Genomic DNA, 25037 nt, shown 5'->3' with positions numbered 1-25037 from the left:
CCGCCTCAGAGGAGAGCTGGGGACACAATCCCTCTACTTCTAGAAGTTAAGTAACTTACAGTCTCTGAGATAAGAGCTAACAATGCTAAAGCTTTATTTCAACTTACTAAAGTCTGCTATCAAGTTGTCCAGCAAGCCTGCTACAGCTTTCCTCAAATCAAGTATTATTCAAGTTCAGCTGTACCTGTCTTGCTACAGATAATCTTATTTTTTTATACTAAAGTCTGCTATCAAGTTGTCCACCAAGCCTGTTACAGCTTTCCTCAAATCAAGTATTATTCAAGTTCCGCTGTACCTGTCTTGCTACAGATTGTCTTAATTCTTCATACTAAAGTCTGCTATCAAGTTGTCCAGCAAGCCTGCTACAGCACCCCTCAAAACAGATACTATTTAAAGTATTGCTGCACCAGTCTTGCTACTGATAATTCCAATGTATACAATGTCTTATAATTTGAACTGTTAACAAGAATTACGGACTCTAATTAATTCTGAACCTTGTCGTTGCTAAATTAAGCAAACCGTTTATTATTTAAAGAAACAGTACCTGTAATTCTGGAACTGAAGTCTCAGTTCCATCTAAGTGTCTTAATAAAATATCAAAGTCCTAAGAAATCTGCAGTTGTGTTCCACATCATTTACTGTGAACGTGACAGAATAATCCAGCCTTTGTAATGGAACCAGCAGATTTCGATTCTAAAGTATTGTTGCTGAATCAACGAGTCGATTCACTTAACCAAGGTGTGCAAGACCTGCAGGTTACAAATGAAAGAATTCTCACTTATGTCAGAGACTTACAAACGCATACTCCTCATACGTTTCTGCACTCAACTAGCGATCCTGCTGTATGTAACCCTGAAAAATTCTATGGTGATCGTTCCAAATCTAGGGAATTTTTTGATTCCTGCAAATTATTAATTGCTTTAAAACCTAGATCTTATCCCACAGAAAGATCTAAGGTTTTTTCAGTTATCTCATTTCTGAGAGGTGAACCTATGTCCTGGGCCCATTCCTTTTTGGACAATGATGACCCCATCTTAGATTCACTGGAGGAATTCTTTAAAGCCATGTCTCTTCTCTATGAAGATCCATACAAACAAAATACTGCTGAATTAACAATTAGAACCTTGCTGCAAAAACAAAGACCCGTTGAAGATTATATCGCTGAATTTAAAAGATGGGCAGTAGAAACGCAATGGAATGACATCGCATTGCGCAACCAATTTCGAATCGGCTTATCTGAAGCTGTAAAGGATGAACTATCCAGAATAGAACTCCCTACTACTTTGAATGCTCTGATTCATTTATCGATCAGCATTGACAGAAGGTTTAGAGAAAGAAAGGCCGAAAAGGCTCTCTCAACTTCAACTGGGAAAAAATAATTTCATCCTCCAAAGCCTTCTGACAACTCATCCTTACCAACCGAACCTATGGAAATAGGGGTAATAAGAAGTCCCCTCACTCCTGAAGAGAAAAATCGACGACGTACATTAAACCTCTGCATGTATTGTGCCTCTCAAGTTCATTTGGTCTCTGATTGCCCCTTATTGAAACGGATAAAGGGCAGTAGGCAGACTCATGCCTCTTCCATCCTAAGTGCACTCCCCTCTACAGCAAATACTCAAATGTCCCCTATCATTCTCATATTACAGTGGGACAATGAAAGAATTATGACCAAGGCTGTCATCGATACCGGTGCAAATGGAGTGTTCATTGACTCAGCCTTTGTAACAAAGAATAAAATTCCTTGTATTCATAAAAGAACTTCTGTTCCTGTTAGAGTGATTGATGGATCCCTCATCTCATCGGGACCAATACTTCATGAAACCATCCCTCTAAAAGTAACCACCAATCATACTCATACTGAATTTCTTACATTTGATGTTCTTCCATCACCACTGTATTCAGTTATAATAGGGATCAATTGGTTAAGAAACCACAACCCTCAAATTTCTTGGTCCCCTTTTTCTCTCACCTTTAACTCTGACTATTATAAGAAAACATGCTTACAACATATTCCAAGCTTTCAGACTACTAAAGAACCAGCTATACCCTCTTGTTATTCGGACACCAAACTGGAACCTCCTCCTCATACAGTCGTTGGGACTCTATCTTCCCTTCTCGACAACATAAAAGGACTCAGTAAAGAGACTCTTAATCTTCCTACATCAGTTAAACTATCAAAGAAAGACGGTCTATACTATTTCAAGGACCGAATTTACGTACCCCCTGCTCTCAGAAATCAAGTACTCAATTTTATTCATGATTCTACCCTGGCTGATCATCCAGGTATAAAAAAGACACTTGAATTGTCCAAGAGATATTATTGGTGGCCTCATCAAGACAAAACCGTTAAATCATATGTTAAAACTTGTTCAATCTGCCAAAGATCCAACCAAGGACATCAGTACCTAAGTAATCAATTATTGAACCTATCGATTCCCGGAAAACCTTGGCAATCCATTTCTATGCACTTCTTGGTGGATCTTCCCCCTTCTCAACAGCATACCACCATTCTAGTGGTAGTGGACCGCTTCACGAAAATGTCCCATTTTATCCCTTTAAAGATGTTACCCTCCTCCTCTGAACTTTCAAAATTATTTCTTGACAATATTGTAAAACTTCATGGACTACCTGACGAAATCATTTTAGACCGAGGGACGCAGTTTACCTCCAATTTCTGGAACACATTATGTGCTTCTCTTCATATCCAACGTAAACTGGCATCCGCATATCATCCCCAAACTGATGGACAAACTGAAGGAGTCAACCAATGCTTAGAGCAATATCTACGATGTTACTGTTCTCACCTACAAGATGATTGGATAACCTGGTTGGCCATGACAGAATTCGTATACAACAACTCCTATCATACTAATAGCAAAATGACTCAATTTTCCTCCAACTATGGATTTCGTCCCTCCTTATTTCCTGCTCAAACAGATCTTTCGTCTAATTCCTCCGTTTCGAATCAAATCTCTCACATGTCATCTTTATTCAAATTTTTACATGAACTTTTGGAATTTGCATCATCCACTCAAAGAAAAAAATTTGAGATTAAAGAAAAGTCTTCCCCCGATTATGGGATTGGGGATCTTGTCTGGCTTTCCTCAAAGGACATTTTCATAAATTGGCCATCTAAGAAGTTAAGTTCCCTTTTTCATGGTCCATTTCCAATTAAGTCAATAATCAACTGTAATGTTGTTGAATTGAAGCTTCCATCTACTTTGAAAATTCATCCTGTTTTCCATGTATCCTTACTTAAAACTCATCATCCTCGTCCTTTCCATGGAGCTGTAACTACTTCTCCTGATCCTGTTTTAGTCCAAGGTGAAGAAGAATACGGGATTCAGAAAATTCTTGATTCAAGGGTTCATCATGGCTCTTTACAATACCTCATCAGATGGAAGGGATATGGAATTGATGAAGATACTTGGGAAAACTCCTCTGGAATCCATGCTGACAAATTGATTTCCGCTTTTCATAGACGCTACCCTTCTAAACCATGTTGAAATAGCACCCTGAGGTTGCTCATTAAGGTGGGGGTACTGTCAGGCCTTAAGCCTCCCGATGTCTCCTCATGCTTCCGGGTTTGACGGAGCTTAGCCACACCCCCATTGACGCGGTCTGTTATTTAATGCGACCGCACCAGCTGATAGACGCTGGATTATTGAAACGCGTACCGCATCTAATTCACCGGCTCACATACCTCGCGGAGACGACCACATGCTACTAGACCGGACTGGAGGAATATTCAAGTCCCCAACATCTCTCCTCATCACTGTCAAGTGCCAGCACTCTCTGCAACCATTTACTGGAGCAACCACCTCAGAGGAGAGCTGGGGACACAATCCCTCTACTTCTAGAAGTTAAGTAACTTACAGTCTCTGAGATAAGAGCTAACAATGCTAAAGCTTTATTTCAACTTACTAAAGTCTGCTATCAAGTTGTCCAGCAAGCCTGCTACAGCTTTCCTCAAATCAAGTATTATTCAAGTTCAGCTGTACCTGTCTTGCTACAGATAATCTTATTTCTTTATACTAAAGTCTGCTATCAAGTTGTCCACCAAGCCTGTTACAGCTTTCCTCAAATCAAGTATTATTCAAGTTCAGCTGTACCTGTCTTGCTACAGATAATCTTATTTCTTTATACTAAAGTCTGCTATCAAGTAGTCCAGCAAGCCTGCTACAGCCTTCCTCAAATCAAGTATTATTCAAGTTCCGCTGTACCTGTCTTGCTACAGATTGTCTTAATTCTTCATACTAAAGTCTGCTATCAAGTTGTCCAGCAAGCCTGCTACAGCACCCCTCAAAACAGATACTATTTAAAGTATTGCTGCACCAGTCTTGCTACTGATAATTCCAATGTATACAATGTCTTATAATTTGAACTGTTAACAAGAATTACGGACTCTAATTAATTCTGAACCTTGTCGTTGCTAAATTAAGCAAACCGTTTATTATTTAAAGAAACAGTACCTGTAATTCTGGAACTGAAGTCTCAGTTCCATCTAAGTGTCTTAATAAAATATCAAAGTCCTAAGAAATCTGCAGTTGTGTTCCACATCATTTACTGTAAACGTGACACAAGGAAACAAAGAAGGTTTTGCACTAAACTCCACATTTTCACAAATTAAACCCAAATGACAAAACTGGGGCAAGCCAAAGTGAGCATGGGAGATCCAAAGCAGCTAAATCCCATATACAATCACAAGCAGCCACACACTTACACACAATCACATTTAGCCAAGCACCACACAGAATTACACTCAGTCAAACCCCGCAGAATAACACTCAGCTACCACACACATCCCACTTGGGTGTATTGCTTAGAGGGAGAAAGGAGGGGCAAGGAGGGGCTTTGATTCTGTTCTGCCTCTGAGGAGAAGCACTGAATTGAGAAAAAAATCAACAGAATTAACTACTTTATTGGAGGTTGAGTGACTGCAGAGAGGAAACTGTCCTGGTACGGGTAAGTTTTATGGTGGTTTTATTTATTTATTTTATTTTAAATCGATGGGGGTCCACAATCTATTATAAAGAATAACATCTAATGAAAAAATACATTTATTTAATTAGCATGTGGAAAATAATGCCACTTGACTTTTGATCACTTAATTATTCGTTTTTTTGTGATACATGCGGATCTCCTCAATGACATTATTTCCTATAATAATCTACATCTATCTGTTTGCCTGTAATTTTGGAAAAGCAAAATACGTGATTCACCTAGTTAAATTAAAATCTATCATTTTATAGGCTTCTGAGTGTTAACAACCTGTTAGAAAACAAGGGCCAAAACATGTTTTCTGACAAGACAATATTAATATCATGACAAAACTAAGAGAACAAAATATATCAAATATCATAAGAAAAGTTAGGAAAGTCCCCTATAAAAAAGTACTATGAAATGCAGAAGAAAACGAAAACGTATTTACATGTTTTTGCATGGAATATAACGCTCTTGTCCACAGCACTTTGCAAAGATTGAAATTATACAAGGTCAGAACTTAGCTACCATAAGCATAACAGACAGGTCAGATCTAGATGATGGCATGGCATGGTATGTGACCCACCGTTATCAACATGTCAGTTAGCAAATATAGCAGATTCTGTTACAGGATGGTAATTGACTTATCAACATAAATTTAGCAGTTGACAAAATAGCCTTTGTCACATGATGGCTAGTTGTATCTGCTGTAAAGATGGCAGTTGGTGAAAGCAACATTCTCTGTCACATTCTAATTAGTATCCCACTGTTCTTGATATAGCAGTTGGCAAACAAACTACCTCTGCCACATGATAGTACCTAACGAGCTGCCTCTGTCACATGATAGTACATAACCAGCTGCCTCTGTCACATGACAGTACATAACTAGCTGCCTCTGTCACATGACAGTACATAACTTGCTGCCTCTGTCACATGATAGGATACTATTGTCATTATAGTACTTGGTGAGCACAATATCATCTGCCATTTAGGGGTATTTGATCTCCTGCTGCAAATATGATAGTTGGATAGCAAAATAGTATCTGACCCACTAAGAACACATAAATCTAATGTCCCTCAGATAGTCTCATGAATATAATCTAAAGCAATATATAAACACTATTATTTGTTTAAAAGATTGTATCACAACAGGTCCAGGACCAATGTACATTTCCATTACTGTAGGTTCTACATAATTTATTGCGCCTTTTTGGCACATAGAATTGTGCATATTATGTTTGATATACAGTTATTGCCATGCGTTCTCTTATCCTCTGTGATACACTTTGTTAAATTCACTCAGGAACTTGCACGCATGTAACCTGCAGCTGTGTAGTCACTATGCACAATTACAATTACATAAATAGAGATAAGGGTATAGCTATGTGGTCGGAAAGCCCTGTTATTAGAGGAAATGCAGAGTGGTTGCTTGCTCTGCGCTGGTGACCTAAAAAGCAAATCTGACAGAGCCATCATCGTTTTCTACATTGTGAAGAGGCGCACTGCTCTCTGTAGAAGGTACGTAACTTTTCAAAAACTATATTTAACATTAAATAAGTCATGCTTTACAGAAATTATGATTTGTTTTTTGTATTGTATGTATTTAAAATAGAATGTTCGATTTCATAGGTGACATTGACATGGTAGACATGAAAAGAATTATCCTGTTTCATCATTGTAAACCTTACTTGCTTCTTTATATTCTACTTTTTCTGTTAGCCGTATGTTTACTCATTGTATCTAATGGAATTAGTAACAAACTTTTAAAAAAAGGGCACGTAAATTATCAACACAGTCTTGTAGAGAAAGGAGGAGAGGGGAAAAAAGATGGTTCCGTAGACCCAGGCACCTATTTGAACCCATCAAGCTAGTAGACCCAGGGTTTTCAAAAAGCAACCTGGTAAATTTCAAATACTATATTATTAGTGCTGTGCAGTTAGAATTGCTGCATTTTGTATTCTCATATTAATCATATTTTAACCACATCCTGGTATTGTTGCTTAGCAATAATACTAATAGTTTTTTCTTGGCCTGGTACGTTCTGCATGCTTTTTGCACAGTGAAATCACAATCCCTCAATAGATGCCTATTTTATGGCTTTTCAGTAATGGATTTTATTGACTGACATACAAGTGAAGTCTTCATTTTTAACTAAATGTCTTTAGTTGGGGTAGGTGTCCTTACCACAAAGGGTAAACAATAAATTAATCAACTCGACTGCCATTAGATCTCTGTGTTTCAGGTACATAGTTTAATAAGACAAAGACACAACTTTCCAAATTATTCATAATAAAAACTGATTTTACTAATCTCTGATCAAAGAACCGTCTATTGCAATTAAAGGGAAACTGTCACTTCTCTGAAATTAACATAATTGAATATAACATTGCAAATCACCTATAACCTGAGATGTGCCATTTTTATTTACATTTATAGTAAATAGTTATCACATGTCATCATAATCCGGTTCAGACAAGGTAAAGCCAGGGGAAATGGTGCAAATAAAGAGATAAAATGGAAATATTATTTAATTTCTCCTCTGCTGTGTATGCTTTCTCTATGGTGATTGCCCGATGCAAAAGGACAAGATTATAACAATGATTGACAGGGAGCAAATGCTGGATAAAGAGGTCAGGATTTCTACTTTTAAAGGAACGTTCCCAGTAACATAAAAAGGTCAGCTCATTTTTTCCAATTGTTTTAATCTGAAGTTAGTCCTTCAGAGCCCAACACTGCTGCCTCCTTACTTCCTCAAATTTGCTGCAAAATGACGATGGTTTGTCGGATGCCCACTGAGTGGAAAATCTGAGCCTATCACTGGCCACTCATTGAGAGTAATAGTACGGGGGTTTTCAAAAAGATAAGTAAAGATAATCTTGAAAATTTGGGGAAGTGAATGTTCCCCTTTAATGAAGTTCAGATATGCCAGTGGGTGATAGCAGATATATTCACATCCACGTAGTAAAAAAAATGCCTTATATACTACATTTAAAAATAAAAAAACACCACCTGCCATAACTCAGATTTATAAACATTTAAGTTAAAAAAAGAGGGGAATAAAAGAGACAGGAGACTATAATTAAAACACTATAAACAAAATATATGTAGGCTCAGCCAGTGTATACTGTGCACCAATTGTGAAATACGGAGTCACATGAAGGGACTAGTAAGGAAGTAAGAGGAGCAGATCTGTGATTTAAATGGGTCTCTCACATCAATAATTCACAAATTGTTAAAGAAAAAAAAGAAGAAATATTGTTGCATGTAACTAGTTTGTTTTCCCTGATTGTTAATATACATTTGTATCAAACTTATAACTAGTTCATAATCTGCTAGAAACAAAAATCTCTCTAAGGAATGATATAAATCAGCGGTTCCCAAACTGTGTGCTGCGGGGTGCTGCGGAATGTAGCCCATGGAGCAGCGTAGCTAAGGGCAGTGGGCCTTGACATTGCCAGGAGACAGGACATCTAGGGGTCCATGGTTAGGGATGGGCCTAAGGATATGGAGTGAGGTGGAGTTATAAGGGGAGTATAAGTAGTGGCCATTTTAGATCTAAGGATCACTTTTAATCTAAAGTTACACTTACCTGTTGTCCCACCCACCCTCCCTTTGCTTTCAGGTGTTTCCCATTTGGTCACGGCGGCGGGGGATGGAGAGTAAAGTTGGGGGGAGAAAAGAGTGAGATGGGGGAAAAGTTTGGAGTTCAGGGCTAATAGGTAGGCCTTTGGACTGGTTTGGTAGGTTCGAGCTCGTAGGTAACTCCGAACCAGGGTGTGTAGGGGTGTCTCGGTATGCCCCTACACTGGTGGTGCCCTTTGGTGGCAATGGATGGTGCCCTTCGGTGGCAATGGCCATGTTTCAATGTTAAGTTAAAATGTTACAATGTTTAGGTATTATGTTACGTGGGGGTGGGTCATTGTCAAGGGGTTAAATTGTAAACTCCTGTGGTAATTGTGCAGGCCAACGTGGGCCTGATGTTGACAATGACCTTTATAATTTATGTTAATAATAAATAAAAGCTGTGATATACTTTTGCCTGGTGTCAGTGTCTTTTATTGTAATGGGTATTGTGCATATGCCGACAAGGCGACTGTGCATTGATGATTATAGCACCGGGGAAACATTACTGCTGAACAGGGGCCCGATGGGGAGTCGTAGTCCTTTAAAACCGTGACCGAGCCCCTGTAATGTTGGCCAGCTGTGAGGAAGTGACAGCATCCTGCAGGGAGACAGAGTGGGAGGAGCATGAAGAACCAAACCCTTCACTCCCACCAGCAGCAGGACTCCAAGCCACCCTCCTGACACATAAGGTAAACTAACAGGAGGGTTGCTGGAGATATTTAAATAAAATCACTTGTGTGTGTATATGTATGAATTTGAGTGTGTGTGTGTTTGAGTTTGAGTGTGTGTATGAGTATGAGTGTGTGTAAATGTATGAGTTCCTAAATTTAAGTTAATCCACATTAAGTCAAGACATTTATTATTTATTAGCCAGTTAGCCTTAAAAATTATTAAATGATTTCCTTTACTCTATATCATCCTTAAGACTACAATTCTTGTTTGTAGCAGATTAAAAGATTGTTAAAGTTTGATGCAAATGCTTCTAAATGGTTAGGAATGAAATTTACAAAGCCAAACTAGTTGAAGGCAATAATATTCTTTTTTGTTTCCAATGTGTGAATTAGTGCTGTAAATTAACTTATTTGTGAGTTTATGTGTCAGCCAATCCAGGTTAATACAAACATAAACACCTGAAACCCCACTGTTCTAACTGAAAGGAAGAGGTTTTGGTCACTGATCTTGGTTATGGGGATTTGGGAAAAGTGGCAGAAATTGTGAAATTTTGGTATTGATTTTAATAATATGTCTGATCATGCAAAATTATGTATTTTATTGAATGATAGTGATCATACAAAGAAAATTTATTATCACATAGTTGTTTGGTTCCTTTTTAAATTATAAAGATAACAGAAATCACCCAAATGGCCCTGATCAAATGTTTACATACCCTTGAGTGTTTGACCTTGTTACAGACACACAAGGTGACACACACACACACACACAGGTTAAAATGACAAAGGTTAATTTCCCACACCTGTGGCTTTTTAAATTGCAATTAGTGCCTGTGTATAATTTGGCAATGAGTTTGTTAGCTCTCACGTGGATGCACTGAGCAGGCTTGATACTTAGCCATGGGGAGCAGAAAAGAACTGCGTAACAAGGTAATGGAACTTTATAAAGATGTAAAAGAATATAAAAAGATATCCAAAGTCTTGAAAATGCCAATCAATACTGTTCAATCACTTATTAAGAAGTGGAAAATTCAGGGTTGATACAAAGCCAAGGTCCGGTAGACCGAGAAAGATTTCAGCCACAACTGCCAGATGAAAAATCCACAGGTAACAACAACACCTGGACCAGAATAGAGCTTCATTGTCAGAACCATAAGCGCTATGTTTGGAGAGGGGTCAACAAGGCCTATAGCGAAAAGAATACCATCCCCACTGTGAAGCATGGTGGTGGCTCACTGATGTTTTGGGGGTGTATGATCTCTAGAGGCACATGCGATCTTGTGAAAATTGATGGCAAATTGAATGCAGCATGTTATCAAAAAATACCTCATAGACAACTATTACAAAAGACTGCACACTGTCATTGATGGTAAAGGGAGCAATACACAGTATTCGGAACCAAAGATATGCAGACTTTTGAACAGGGGTCATTTCATTTTCTTCTTTGTTGCCATGTTTTGTTTTATGATTGTGCCCTTCTGTTATAACCTACAGTTGAATATGAATCCCATAAGAAGTGTGTTTTGCCTGCTCACTCATGTTTTCTTTAAAAATGGTACATATATTATAAATTCTCCAAGGGTATGCAAACTTTTGAACACAACTGCATTTACACAAGACTTTGCTAAATGAAAATATTGGGACTTTTTTCCAATACCACATGTTAAGATTATGACATTTTTTGTGAAAATGGAACTTGTGTGTGTGGAAAAAACAACAAATGAAAGTATAACCACAAAATGTGGCCAGCATTTGTGATAAAGCAGCTTCACCAAATAATTTAAAATAGTCCATTTACAATACCCTGGGTTGTCTACTTTTGGAAATGGCATGGAACAGTAAAATTTTAATAAATGAAAACAGAAATTTTCAGACCCCATTTCTGTCCCTCAGAAATATGTTGTTATGCAGTAAATATAAGGGTGATGTTATAAACAGTCAAAGTGTAGTGTTTGTGAAAAAGGCAAAACAAAATTTATGAACACTAAACTTAGTCAGGTTTAGTGGCTAAGTGACTACAAAAAAGCCTGGACATACCCTATTTGGAATGAGTTGTCAACTTTCAATAGTGTGTTATAATGGAATCATTTTCTTGCCTGTGTTGTCATATCACATCAAAGTTCTCAAAGGCACAGAAAATCAAGTTGTTTAATTTCCATGAAGACTGTAATTTCCAAATCCCCAGAAAATCTCTGCATGGGACTCATTGTTGTACTCAAGGGACATTGTAGAATACGGTTTTCTTCTTTTTTTTTTTGGTGCAAGCAAAGAATAACAGACAAACGTGTGTCACCATGACGACAAGGACACGTGGTTAAGTAATATATCACAGTTAATACATATCGTGGTTAGAATATAATTCTCACAATTTTTAATTAAAACAGAACTGTCTGGGATGTTTTAACGAGAGGTAACATTGGGGGGTGCAGTGGTCAATGTGCCTATTTCTGTTCTGAAAGGCCATTTTAGGTGCCCAGGAGGGGGGACCATGGTCTATCTGTTGACCACTTCCTCTTTGGAGAGTTTGGGGTTAAGCGTTCCCCTCTTGTCAGAAAACTAGTGGGGGATTTTGGTGTAGAGTCACCTTGTCTCACCTTCCTGTAGAGTTGTTTGTTCCTGGTAAGGTATTTTTATATATATATATATATATATATATATACTTGTCTGGACAGATTACCCTGAGCGGTTTGCAATTGTCTCACTAAACGTGTGAAGGCCTTGTTTAAGTTCTGTGACTTCTAGAAACATAGAACCATTCGGCCCATCTAGTCTGCCCAGTTTTCTAAATACTTTCATTAGTCCCTGGCCTTATCTTATAATTAGGATAGCCTTATGCCTATCCCACGCATGCTTAAACTCCTTTACTGTGTTAACCTCTACCACTTCAGCTGGAAGGCTATTCCATGCATCCACTACCCTCTCAGTAAAGTAATACTTGCTGATATTATTTTTAAACCTTTGTCCCTCTAATTTAAGACTATGTCCTCTTGTTGTGGTAGTTTTTCTTCTTTTAAATATAGTCTCCTCCTTTACTGTGTTGATTCCCTTTATGTATTTAAATGTTTCTATCATATCCCCCCTGTCTCGTCTTTCCTCCAAGCTATACATGTTAAGATCCTTTAACCTTTCCTGGTTTTATCCTGCAATCCATGAACCAGTCTAGTAGCCCTTCTTTGAACTCTCTCTAAGGTATCAATATCCTTCTGAAGATATGGTCTCCAGTACTGTGTACAGTACTCCAAGTGAGGTCTCACCAGTGTTCTGTACAATGGCATGAGCACTTCCCTCTTTCTACTGCTAACACCTCTCCCTATACAACCAAGCATTCTGCTAGCATTTCCTGCTGCTCTATTACATTGTCTGCCTACCTTTGTCATCAGAAATAATCACCCCTAAATCCATTTCCTCAGATGTTGAGGTTAGGACTCTATCAAATATTCTGTACTCTGCCCTTGGGTTTTTACATCCAAGATGCATTAACTTGCACTTATCCACATTAAATGTCAGTTGCCACAACTCTGACCATTTTTCTAGTTTACCTAAATCGCTTGCCATTTGGCTTATCCCTCCTGGAACATCAACCCTGTTACATATCTTAGTATAATCCACAAAAAGACACACCTTACCATCAAGACCTTCTGCAATATCACTAATAAAAATATTAAAGAGAATGGGTCCAAGTACAGATCCCTGAGGTACCCCACTGGTGACAAGCCCAAGCTTTGAATATACTCCATTGACTAGAACCCTCTGTTGCCTGTCACTCAGCCACTGCCTTACCCATTCAACAATATTGGAATCCAAACTCAAAGATTGCAGTTTATTGATAAGCCTTCTATGTGCAACAGTGTCAAAAGCCTTACTGAAATCTAGGTAAGCAATGTCTACTGCACCACCCTGATCTATAATTTTAGTTACCCAATCAAAAAAATCAATAAGATTAGTTTGGCATGATCTCCCTGAAGTATACCCATGTTGTTTCTGATCTTGAAATCCATGTGTTTTTAGATGTTCAACAATCCTATCCTTTAACATGGTTTCCATCACTTTCCCCACTACTGAAGTAAGGCTTACTGGCCTATAGTTGCCCGACTCCTCCCTATTACCTTTCTGTTGCTTGAGTGCGTGCGGTCACGGCCTGTACCTTAGTCGTGAGTACCATCAAATCTGCTTCCCACATCTGTTTAAGGTTCTTTTGGAGGTTCTGTTGCCAGCATGGTTTGCATGTTACTTTTTAGTGGCCGGGGCTCTGTCAGTCACTACCAGCGAGCATGCCCGAGAGTGGGCACTGGGTGGGGGGGCAAACTTGCCTTTCCTTCTCTTCTGAGGGTAGAGGTGAGGCCTCACGGGAAGTTGGGGCCTGCGGCACACTGGGCGTTTGCAGCCTGTGACTAATATCCTGCTGTGTCTCTGCGGTGTGTGGGGTCTGTTTTTGGGATCTACGACCCATCTCACCTGCGCCGTGCTGCCCGGTTTGTAGATTGTCCAGTCCGGGTGCAAACCATGGCCAGAGCCCTTTTCCGTGCTCTCCCTCTGCTGTCCGTCTGCGCAGTAGGCCTTGCCGCTGTGGCGTTGAGTTTTTGTGCTGGGACTCAGAAAAAACAGCATCTGCGTGATCTGCAAGGTGTACTGTGGCCAGCTGGATGCTTGCATTTTTTGGCGGATTTTGGTGAGGTGTCACAGAGCTAAGGGAAATGGCGTATGCTCCAGTGCGGTGTCAGGCTCAGGCCCCAAAGTGTTCTTCTTTTTGAAAATTCTTTATTTATTCCACAGTCAGACAAATATAAACCTATTAAGCAAGAATGAGGAAATACAATGGAACGCTTATTTTATGGACTCAATAAAAGAGTAAATGGTTGGACTATGTTTTTTGTTTTTTAAAAGTAAAATACTAACTGTGTGCAAACATTTGAATTAGTTTTCTAAGAAAGTAGAGTGTTTAGAGTGACATAGTAGAGATTAAAGATGAGTCAAAAAGTGAATGCACTTGACCGGAGATAGCCTAGCATGTTTGGAAAAAACATCTCCACATGTTAGGTTAACGTGGCATGATTAATGATTGGTGCTAGGGCATCAGTTGTAATCAAGGGAGCTAGCATAGCTGGGGCTGTCTTGATCTTGGCCTAGACAGGCCCCAAATAAGTATGGCCTTTACAAGTAAGATAGAAAGTAGAGCATATATAAAAATACAAAATGTAAAAACATGAAACAATATACCGTATTTATCGGCGTATAACACGCACTTTTTCTCCCTGAAAATAGGGGGCAAATGATGTGTGCGTGTTATACGCCGATATACCGTATTTTTCGCTCCATAAGACGCACTTTTCTTCCCCTCAAAAGTGAGGGGAAATGTCTGTGCGTCTTATGGAGGGAATGTGAAGGTTTACTTACCTGTCTTGAAGCGTGGGCCAGTGTTCAGCGCGCACCGCGGTACTGGAACTTAAATTTCAGGTTCCGGTTTCCGGCGGGGCTGAAAGGAAGTGCACACTCAGTGTGCACACTTCCTTTCAGTCCCGCCGGAAACCGGAACCTGAAATTCAAGTTCCTGTACCGCGGTGCGCGCTGTGAAGCCGGCCCACGCTTCAAGACAGGTAAGTAATTATGGGACAAGGGGAGGGAAAGTGCACTATGGGACAAGGGGTGGGGGGGACACTATGGGAGGGGGGGAGAACACTATGGGATGAGGGGGGAACACTATGGGAGGGTGTGGAGAATACTATGAGGGGGAAAATACTATGGAAAGGGGGGGGACACTATGGGATGAGCAGGGGGGGACACTATGGGAGGAGGGGAGAATACTATGGGAGGGGGGGAAATTTCCTGAAATTTCCTTCTTAAAATGAGGTGCGTGTTACACGCCGATAAATACGGTAAATCCCAACAAAAAGAAAAATGAAAAGTCATATAACTGCTGCGCCATGGGTTGCTGGAATAAAAGGGATGACATTAGCTGGATCCCAAACAATAGTAGTCCATTTCTGAGCATCATACACTTTGTGCTCCTCCTCCTTGTGCTGGATAGTAAGTAAGCGAGGAGATCACCATCTGTATTTCAGGCTATTGGCAGTTAAGATAAATGTTAGAGGTCAGAGAGTCTTCCTCCAGTTGTGAAGGGGAGGTCAGAGAAGAAGGTAATTTCCATCTTTTCAAATCTATAAGTCACCTTCCCCCTAGTGTCGCTCAGGAAAGCAGCTTGGGAAATCCTGCCCATTGTGGAGTTTTACCAGTAGGTCGCTGGGTGCCGTCTTCGGATGAGGTTTAGGCAAGCAAAACATGCATTTAAGTGATATGCCGTTTGCCTATTTTGGAGTTTGGGGTGCTTTGTTCCACTGCAGATATTTGTGCAGTGAACCCCCTGACATTCTCCTTTACCTGTGATATTTCAGCTAAGAGTCAAGAGATTGTCTGAGATCTGCCAGGAGATTTGTGAGTATGGCTGATGTGACAGAACGAGATGTTACCCTTTCATTGGAAAGGCATGGACGGACCCTTATAGCCCACAGCCTCCATGCTGTACAGAGGTGAGCAATCAGTAGTCTGAGATGTCATTGAGGTCCACAGCAATGTTGGGCCTATCCTCACCATGCAGCATCCGTAGCAAATCCCTATATAGGCTGAAAACCTGTGCCGATCTGGCCTCGGATTTTTAACCTTTCTTGTGATGAGCTCCTGTAGGCTGTTTGGTCAGGGTGTCCCCTGTGCTGCACTGCTGGTATTTGAGCAGTTTTGACCCATTTGCACGGAGCTCAGTGGATCTGCAATCGCTTGCATCAGGGCCTAACCCCAACCAATGTGTGTTCTTATTGCAGGAAAACCAATACTGTGATATTCAAAGTAAAAAATACCATACATTTCTTAATTTCTCTTAATTTTTAATAAATGATAGTTCATATATAGATATTTTATATCAAATGAAAACCCTATTTGTACATAAAGGGACACTATAGTCACCAGATCCACTACAGCTAAATGTAGTGGTTCTGGTGCCCAGTCTGTCCATGTATGCTCAGCAATGTAAACGCTCAATGTTTACATTTGCTGTCTAGTATCACCTTTCGTGTCTGTCACTCTCTAAGAAGAGATTGGTGAAGCATAAATGTTTTGTCGCGCATGCCCAATAGTCTCCCACTAGCAAATATTAACAATCTCTGGACGAAGAAGCTGGCTGAGTAAGCCCCTGTAATGCCAGTAGATAGATTGTATGGTTACAATGCACCAATCCATAACAGGGGCCCAAATCAAAGACCATAGTCTCCAGGTCTGTAGTCTGTGAAAAGAAGGCTGCCCCTAAGACTCTCCACAATTCATAAAGTATTGCCTTGTGGATGAATGGTGTGAGTAACATGTACAGGCTTTGGTAGAAGAGATGCTAGGGGCCCAGTAGATCAGGAGAGGGAGATTTATATTACATATCATACTGGAAAACAGCATGTTTTTTTTTTTTTCAATTGTAATAACATATTTTAAGGAGTTTTTCCCCTTTATTTTTTTGTCAGATTTAAGTATCAGATACTTTCATTTGCATTTTAAAAACAATCAATGAAATGGTACTGATTTATTGCTTTCTTTGAAAGAAAATGTGTACTTATTTTAACTTAAAACTATACACTATAGTCACCAAGGCAACTTTAGCATAATGAAGAAGTTTTGGTGTAGGGATCACTTTGTTTATTCAGCTCGAGTCACACCTCCCTGTGTGTTATTTGCATAAGCCTTCCTGAACACTTCCTGTGTTCAGGAAGGTTTGAGATCTAATGTTTACACTTCCTTTATTGCAAATTCTGTTTAGTTTAATGTCTTATCTCTGCTAAAAGCTTGCTAGACCCTTCTATTTACAGAGCAGAAGAGGAAAACGTCTAAAATAAGTTAATATCTGACTTAAACTGAAAAAAATTTCCTTGCAGGCTGTATGAGTCACAGCCAGGGGAGGTCTGGCTAGGGCTGTATAAACAGAAACAAAAGGGAATAAAACTCCTAAATGGCAGATGATTGACCAGTGTGGGTGCATGATCTTTACACTAAAACTGCTTCATTAAGCTGAAGTTGTTTTAGTAACTATAGTATCCATTTAAATGTAATATTCTAAAGACAGTTATCACTGCAAACAGATTAGTGTGAAAAGTAGAAGTTTAAAAGACTGGACCCCACTGTTAATGGGTGTCATATATTAGTCAGTTCTTGCAGTTTATGTGTTGGAAGCAGGAAAAAGTGAAAAAAATCTGAGTGACTTTGACAAAGACCAAATACTTATGGCTTGGCTCAAATTACTGAAAAACATAATGCTGGATAGAAAGATAGAAAGGTGTCAGAACATACAGTGCATCATGGCTTTGCCACGTATGGGTCATACAATTGGAAGAGTGCGATTGATTACCCCTCTCCGCTACCAAAAACATCAGAACTGAACCACTGAGCAATGAAAGAATGTTGGCAGGTCTGAAATCATGTTTACTTTTAGATCAGGTGGATGGCCAGGTGCATGTGTGTCAGTTTCCTGGGGAATACATGGCAGCACAATGCACTATGCAAAAAAGGCAGGTCAGTGGAGGCAGTGTCATGCTCTGGGAAATGTTCTGCTGGAAAACCTTGGGTTCTGGCATTCATGTGGATGCTACTTTGATGCACACCACCAGATTGTTGCAGACCACATACACCCCATCATGTCAATGGTGTTCCCTGTTGGCAGTGGCCTCTTTTAACTGGATAATGCACCCTGTCACACAGCAAAAACATTTCAGGAATGGTTTAAGGAACATGACAAAGAGTTCAAAGTGTTTGTCTTGGCCTCCACGTTTCAGATCACAATCCAATTAAGCAACTCTGAGATGTGCTGGAACAAAAAATCTGATCCACGGAGGCCCCACCTCGTAACATGCAGGACTTAAAGGATCTGCTTCTAATATCACAGGAACATTCAAATGTCTTGTGGAGTCCAAGCCTCGATACATCAGAGCTGTTTTGGCCGTAGGAGGGGGACGTACATGATATTAGGCAGGTTGTTCTAATGGTGGCTGATCAGTGTATTAGCCATTTTATAAGAAAAATGTAAAGAAATCAAGACATCACCAGTGACAGTCACAGTTCTTTGGGACAAAATACAGAAGATATACAATCATGCTTAACACGTTTGTGATGCCTACTCATAATCTTTATTGGGTGCCGGTGGTCCCACTTCTTTTGTGAGCAGGCAATCCTTCTGTACAGCCTGATGGGTTGGCAATGTTGGTAGATATGGTTTACCTGGTACACCCTGCCAAGAAATTATAAAAAAAAAAAAAATCTCCAGACATCACCAGTGACAATCACAGTTTCATTGGGACAAAATACAGCAGATCCCAAAAATAGAAGAGTTATACGAACATTCTTAACATGTTTTGTGCTGCTTACTTCTAATCTATACTGGGTAAGGTGGTTCCAATCTTTTGTGAGCAGGTCAACCCTTCTGGCCCTGCCTTCTTTCTTGCCTACTCATCACTATGCCAGATGATGGGATGGCAATATTGGCAGGTATGGTTTAACAGGTACACCCTGCCAAGATATTAGTAGTTTAAATAATTATCTGGGTCACTGGTTATATACAGAGTCTTGGGACACTGTATATAACCATAACCAAGTGTCCACATATCCTAAAATTGTTTGATTTATGATAGATCAACCTATAATCTTTCTAGGGCAGTAAATAAGTCCACATCCAAGTCTACTTTTTGATCATCCACATGTAATCTTGCTAAGACAGTGTATCCATATCTCATCAGATAGAACACATTGTCAGTTTATAGTTTGCACCCAACACTCATTTTCTGATACCCATGCTTAATGCTCCTGGGCCATACAAGGATTTACAGGGAATAACACGAGAAAAATAAAGCACTTAAGAAGGAGCTATAGATATCATGCATGCAGTGTCCCTATTTAGGAGGAACAATGCCTATTTTGGGAACAAATCAGTCTGTCCTTCTTTTCTATCCTAATTTGGCATTTTCCTAGGAGCTCCATATTGTCGGTGTGTCTGGATATAAAAAAGCAATAGTACTCAGAGTAGTGTGTATTTAAACTACAATAAATGTGTTTAGTAGTCAGTTTGTATAATCAAGATACATTGCCAAAAACTATTTTTTAGTTAGATAAATTATTAGATAAACTTTCTGACGACACCCCCATTCACACACCTAAATTAAAAAGTATGGATACTTAGGATACAAGGATAGGCCTCTGTGGAACTCAGAATGCAAGGACACATTTCCACAGTATTAACCCCTTAAGGACACAGCTTCAGAAGCTTGTCTTACGCTTAATGACACAAGCAAGTTTTGCATTTTCTTGCTGTATGCGTTCAACTGCAATTTGCATCTCTCTCGTTTATTGCACAGACACATATTATATACTGTTTTTCAAAGGACATAAAGGGTTTTAATTTGATGTCACATATATATATATATATAAATACTTATTTATTATTAAATACAGAAAAATGCAAAAAAAAAAGAGAAATGTGTTTTTGTACAGTTTTTGCAATAATAATGTGTGCCTAGTTAGTGCAGGCTAAAGAAAGTAATTAAAAATACATTTATTTAGTTGTTCTGATTTACATAATATATCATGTGTCTGGGATTTTAAGTTTATTTTGGTAGTTACAGGTCACAAAGCACAAGGAGTAAAATAAACTTTTAATGTGGAGCGATTTTAGAATTTGGTATGTTTGTCTTGTCTGTAAGATTAATAGCCATAAAAGAAAACAAAATTGCCACACAAAAGTATATATTTATATAAAGTAGACACCACAGGCTATTTACCTAAGGTTGTTTTGACACTTTCTAAGTAGCCATTTCACCGCCAATCTCTGCTAAATATTGGAGTAAAATTTAGTTTTTGGGGGGTTTTGGCACACAAACTTATAACAAAGAACTTCTCATGTGTATTTTGTAAAGTTGGTGTGTGTTATTCCTGTACAAAGTTTTTGTGTTCAGTTACTTCTGCTGAGTACAATGATGCCCCCATTGTATGTCTTTGGCTACAGTGCCATATAGGTGACCTGTCCGTTTCAACATTTACAGTAGAATTTTGAGAGGCGGATCTAATGGGCCTATGCTTCAATTTGGGGTATTATAGCAGTTTGACTGTTCAAACAAACCCCACAAAGGCCTACCATTTGTAAAAGTAGACACTCCAGGGTATCTCATATGGTGCATATTGTGCCTTAACATGCCCCCATTTTTTAACCAATATATGCCAAAGTATGTGGTAAAAAATAATTTTGGGCATTTTTTACATACGGATTACATTTTTGCTGGGCATTTTGTACATTTCATATGTGCCACTAAGTTCAAACCCCCAGATTATGCTCAGCTAAGTCTTCTGAGTAAAACAATATGCCCAATGTATGACCTAGACACTATTTCGTGAAGTTACACTGCTGTAAAAGAGACGTAACAAGTTAAGGTTTTTAAGTGTGAATTTTCATGGAGGGTTTTGATGCGTCCGTGTCCCACTTTGGAGCACTTGAGCAGGCTACATATTACAACTACACCATAAAGGCATACCATTTCTTAAAGAAGACATCCCAGGGTATTTCAAAAGGCATATTTTGAACCTTAGCGTGGGATAATTCTTCCGCTAGCTTGTACCAAGTGTAGTGGTAATAAGCATTTTTTCTGCCTTTTTGACACACAAAGTGAGTTTGCGCAGTATATTTTGCATACCTTATGTGTACTACGACTGTATACTACTTCATATGTAGCTCAGCTATGTCAGCTGAGTACAGCAATACCCCCGTATGTACCTTTGCCAGGTATATGTGGACATTGAAGGGGCACATTTGAGACACAGCCATTCCATTTTTTTCAAACTTTTAATTTTTACGCTGTGTCCATGTCCCATTTTAGAGTATTTTACAAGGCTATATAATCCAATTACACCATAAAGGCATACAATTTCTTAAAGAAGACATCCCAGGGTAATTCAAAAGGCATATTTTGAACCTTAGTGTGGGATAATTTTTCCGCTAGCTTGTACCAAGTGTAGTGGTAATCAGTTTTTCTGCCTTTTTGACACACAAAGTGAGTTTGTGCAGTATATTTTGCAAACCTTATGTGTACTACAACTGTATAATACTTCATATGTTGCTCAGCTATATCGGCTGAGTATAGCAATACCCCCGTATGTACCTTTGCCAGGTATATGTGGACATTGAAGGGGCACATTTGAGACACAGCCATTCCAGTTTTTTTCCAAACTTTGAATTTTTACGCTGTGTCCATGTCCCATTTTAGAGTATTTTACAAGGCTATATAATCCAATTACACCATAAAGGCATACCATTTCTTAAAGAAAACATCCCAGGGTAATTCAAAAGGCATATTTTGAACCTTAGCGTGGCATAATTTTTCCGCTAGCTTGTACGAGCTTGTAGTGATAATGAGCATTTTCAAATGTATTTTTTTACTTTGTAAAACTTTTTTTACTTTGTAAAACCCGTTTTTAAACTTTTTTTTCTTATCAAATATTTTACACGATCTTAACTTTTTTTACACTTTAAATTTTTTTTCTAAACTTTTCTTTGACCGTTAACCCCTAACTAGCAGTAAGCAGCACTAACCGTAAATTCCCCATTTTCCCATAACTCCCACCCACCCCAGCTAGCAAAAAATATAATTATAAAATATTTAAATTAATTAATTAAATAAATTGAACCCCTGAGGGTTAAAAAAATAAATAAAAGTTAATCCGAAGGGGTTAAAAAAAATTAGATCACAGTATAATACTGTGATCTGTATTTTGATCACTGTAGGCAGTGATCAACTGGCAGGGAAGGGGTTAATTTTTATTTAGACTGGGTAAAGGGGGGTGGTATTTTTTTTTTTTTACTTAAACGTTACTAAAACATTTTTAAAAGTTTTTTTTTTACCTTTTTAAAGCTTATTTTAAAAGTTTTTTTAACGTTAACCCCTAGTTAGCCTAACACCAAATTCCCCAATTCCCCACTAACCTCCACCCATCCCAGCTAGCTAAACATATACATTTTAAATATTTAAATTAATTAATAAAATAAATTTAACCCCTGAGGGTTAAAAAAAAAATTATAATTAACCCTCAGGGGTTAAAAAAAAATATTCAGATGACATTAAAATGTATACCCTGCCAATTGATCACTGTAGTCAGTGATCAATTGGCAGGGAAGGGGTTAATTTTATTAAAACAGGGGAAAGGGGGGTGGGATTTAACTTTATTTATTTTTTTTACACACAGGGAGAGGAGGATCAGCACTGATCCGTCTCCCTGCACTTCACACAGAACCCGGAAGTGCAGGGAGGCGGAAGGTGAGTATTTGGAGCACATGTGCTCGCTCTGACATGCTGTCAGAGCGAGCACCGGTGCTGGGACAGCCCAACCGGGTGCTCCCGGTCTGCCTCTAATACAGAGGCAGACCGTAGCACCGTTAACCCCGCGACCGCGATTGCGGCGATCTGGCGTTAACTTTAGTAAATGACGGAAATTTTCCATCAACGGTCCTTAACTGAAGGACAAGGTTGACGGAAAATTTCCGTCCCCGGTCTGGAAGGGGTTAAGGATACAAGAATTTTCCGCTACAATACTCAGGATACAAGAGAGTTCAGATAAAGACTATACGCATGCGTAAAGGTTATGCTGGGTGTTCACGCCTCTTAATGAGTATAAATTTGTAATCATTGTCCCCTAAGTAGTGCTTTTTGTGTACCCTTGCATGAGTTAGTAATATTTGTTCTGTTTTAGAAGAAGGGAATTAAAAGCTTTGTCTTTTCTTTTTTTTTTTTATTAGAAAATCTTTGAAGTAAAGTTTAGAGGGCAGTTTTCTCTGGACAGACACACACACACACACAGTAAGGACCAGCATGTGATTGAAGGGACACACTAAGCATAGACCATTACAGCTTGATATAGTGATTCTGATGCAAAGAGACTGTTACTGCACTGTTCCTCCTCAGTGTAAACCCTGCCTTATCGCAGAAAAGTCACTCAGACAGCCAGTCAAGGGGCTTCCTGAATGATCTCTGCATGGAGACAACTGGGGGCCCTGTATGGCATTGAACACTCCCCATAGATATTGCATCTCTATGAAGAGGTGCTAATTTGTGCAGTGGGGCAATTGCCACCTATGTTCACTAGCCTCCCAATCCATCCCTAGGGGTAAAATTGGATTGGCTGAGATAATCTGTATTGTCTCGAAAGAGGAGAGGCAGCTGCACCGAGACTGCAGACTGCGAGACACCAGAGAAAAGGAGGACTAGATAATCAAAATAGTTAGTATAACACTGTCCATGGACTTTTAGTCCAAATGAGTTTAGTCAAAATGTATTATGTAAGTGTAAAACCTTCACCTTATTTGATACTTATTTAATGTTCAGCATGGTTACCGTGTCTATCTAAATTTCAGAAGGAATTATTACATGGAAGAATTAAAAAGGACAGAGAGGTAAATGACAGATCCTCGTGGTGGTGGGATTTAATATGATTCCATTTAGGGGATACAAATGTAAAGATCTAAATAGTGGCAAACCCTAACCAGAATACCAGAATTCAGAATAACAAATGTATGAATATCCCAAAATCCAACATACACAAGCCAAGTCAGACCAAAGCTTAAAGGTTGTATGGAAGCTTCACACCATCAGGAAAGAAATCGGTAAAGGACATATATATGTACAGTGAGGAGGAAAAAGCATTTGATCCCCTGCTGATTTTGAACGTTTGTCCACTGACAAAGAAATGATCAGTCTATAATTAATATTGAGAGACAGAATAACAAAACTAAAATCCCGAATAACGCATGTCAAAAAAGTTATAAATTGATTTGCCTGTCAATGAGTGAAATAATTATTTGATCCCCTATCAATCAGCAAGATTTCTGGCTCCCAGATGTCTTTTATACAGGTAACTAGCTGAGATTAGGAGCACTCTCTTAAAGGCACCTGTCCATAGAAGCAATCAATCAATCAAATTCCAAACTCTCCACCATGGCCAAGACGAAAGAGCTATCCAAGGATGTCAGGGAATGTAGACCTACACAAGGCTGGAATGGGCTACAAGACCATCTCCAAGAGATTTGGTGAGAAGGTGACAACAGTTGGTGCGATTATTCGCAAATGGAAGAAACACAAAATTACTGTCAGTCTCCCTCGGTCTGGTGCTCCATGCAAGATCTCACCTTGTGGAGTTTCAATGATCATGAGAACGGTGAAGAATCAGCCCAGAACTACACGGGAGGATCTTGTTAATGGTCTCAAGGCAGCTGGGACCATAGTCACCAAGAAAACGATTGGTAACACACTACACCGTGAAGGACTGAAATCCTGCGGCGCCCACAAGGTCCCCCTGCTCAAAAAAGCACATGTACTCAATTCGTCATGTTTGGAGAGGAGGAATGCTGCCTATGACCCCAGGAACACCATCCCCACCATCAAACATGGAGGTGGAAACATTATGTTTTGGGGAGGGGGGGTTTCTGCTAAGGGCACAGGACAACTGCACTGCATCAAAGGGACGATGGACGGAACCTCCTTCCCTCAGCCAGGGCATTGAAAATAGGTCATGGATGGGTATTCCACATGGCAATGACTAAAAACACCCAGCCAAGGCAACAAAGGAGTGGCTCACAAAGAAGCACATTAAGGTCCTGGAGTGGAATGGCCAGTCTCCTGACATTAATCCCATAGAAAATCTGTGGAGGGAGTTGCCAAATGTCAATCTCGAACCCTTAACTTGGAGAGGATCTGCAAA

The 25037-nt window shown here is 39.3% G+C and overlaps 1 protein-coding gene across 2 annotated transcripts in view; it reads left to right on the top strand.

Moving 5' to 3' along the window:
* Window positions 1-6433: 6433 nt before the first annotated feature.
* Window positions 6434-25037, top strand: part of CLNK (cytokine dependent hematopoietic cell linker) — a 163212-nt gene continuing 144608 nt past the window's right edge. For both annotated transcript variants that reach the window (XM_063459874.1, XM_063459873.1), the window contains exon 1: window positions 6434-6504. The gene's annotated coding sequence lies outside the window, so the exon portion shown is untranslated. The remainder of the gene's footprint in view (window positions 6505-25037) is intronic.

Source organism: Pelobates fuscus, chromosome 6 (assembly GCF_036172605.1).
Source record: "Pelobates fuscus isolate aPelFus1 chromosome 6, aPelFus1.pri, whole genome shotgun sequence".
In the NCBI taxonomy this organism is placed as follows: Eukaryota; Metazoa; Chordata; class Amphibia; order Anura; family Pelobatidae; genus Pelobates; species Pelobates fuscus.
The sequence above is the reverse complement of the archived record's forward strand: the minus strand, read 5'-3'. Positions and strand labels throughout refer to the sequence as shown.